Raw genomic sequence first — 1,566 nt, 5'->3', positions numbered from 1 at the left:
CTCACATCTTCATTCTCTTGTGGTTATTGTAATAATTTCAAGTAAAAAGAGGGAGGAGATAATTGAATTGACCGCTCAAGAAGATGGTGGAAGGGCTGCAAAGAGAGGGTGCAGATGATGCTGGGTGCCAACCTGGATGCATGTCTTCATGTGTCAGGCTCAAGCAGGGAGAGGCTCTGTGTGCTATACACAGTATAAAACTATGATTTCATCCAGGGTTCATCGTAACAAACAACACAACCAGTCTTTGTTCACTGTCAAGCAAACACTGATGTGCTGCTGATGTTTTTCTTTTATTTCTTCAGATGTTTTTGTTTCCTCGTTTGTCTTCTGCTTTTGTTCCAACAACTACAGATGAGGACAAAATTATTAGTTGCACTATGAAAATTTCAAAAGTATTTCCCAAGAGCTGTTAAACAGAGCATGGTATTTGTAACACAGCTTTTTCAAAAGTCTTATTATGGATGCTTACATTAGTCTAGAAACAAAACTGCCAGGGTCAAAATTATTAGCCCTCCTGATGCTAATAGTCAGTTTTGTATTGTTTTTGCTGGATAACAGTCTGCAGTCATTTGTTGTAGTTCTCAGCAAGTCTCACATGTCACCTGATCATTCTTCTTTGACAAATCGCCTCCAGGTTTGATGGTCTCCTGGCATGAACCTTGGTCTTCACTTCCCCCGACAGATTTTTCAATAGGGTTCAAATCAGGGCTTTGAGCAAGCCAGTCAATAATTCCCTTTGGTCTTCTGGAGATCGTTCTTCATCAGGAGGGATGCATGTTTTCATCATGCTGGCCAGAACCAGTTTTGTTGCTGACTGCTTGAGGTGTTTTTTCAAATCTTCACATATCCTTCTTTCTTCATTAGCCCTTCTGCCTTCATAAGATTCCCAGTTCCAGATGAACTGATGCAGCCAAACGAATAATACCTCCACCACTGTGCTTCGCTGTGGGGACAATGTTCTTTGGGTTGTACCCCTCACCCTTCTTTCTCTGAACATAAGCAGCATCTTTATGGCCAATGAACTCTAGTTTAATCTCAAAAGAAAAAGAAACGCCTCCAGTCTGCATAATCTTTCTCCAGGTTGTCCTTAGCTTATCATCTTCTTTGAGACTACAATCAATCACCAGCTAAGTCATTCACTAGCATTACTGCATTTATTCTGTGGTCTTTAGACACATCTCTCTTTGAATCTTGGTACTGCTTTCTCAATTGAGAACTGAAACCTTTGGTGAAGTTTTTATACGATGCATAAATTAGAAGATAGCCCTCAGTTTTAAGTTAAAACTGATAACTTGATGTTACAAGTTTTGTTATGGTTGATGGGCAGTGGACACAGTGTTAAGAATTTTGTAGGTTCATGATTTATTTTTAGGTTTTGGATGTGATTTGTAGGTTCTAGTTCTCTGTTATTTATGTGTCTGGTTATTAGTTCCTTGGTTTGATGCTGTTAGTTCCCTTTCGTGTCCAGTCAGTCTTAGGCTTGTCTCTGTGTTTTGTCCCTAGCTTCCCTTGTATTGTCAAGACAGCAGATAATCAGATCCATGGGTGTTAGAATATAATTTG

The sequence above is a fragment of the Aulonocara sp. 'chitande type north' Nkhata Bay genome, linkage group LG7 (assembly GCF_057382095.1).
Source record: "Aulonocara sp. 'chitande type north' Nkhata Bay isolate Kocher_YH1m ecotype deep benthic linkage group LG7, A_spYH_male_GT1.1, whole genome shotgun sequence".
NCBI lineage: Eukaryota > Metazoa > Chordata > Actinopteri > Cichliformes > Cichlidae > Aulonocara > Aulonocara sp. 'chitande type north' Nkhata Bay.
Note: the sequence above shows the minus strand (reverse complement) of the source record.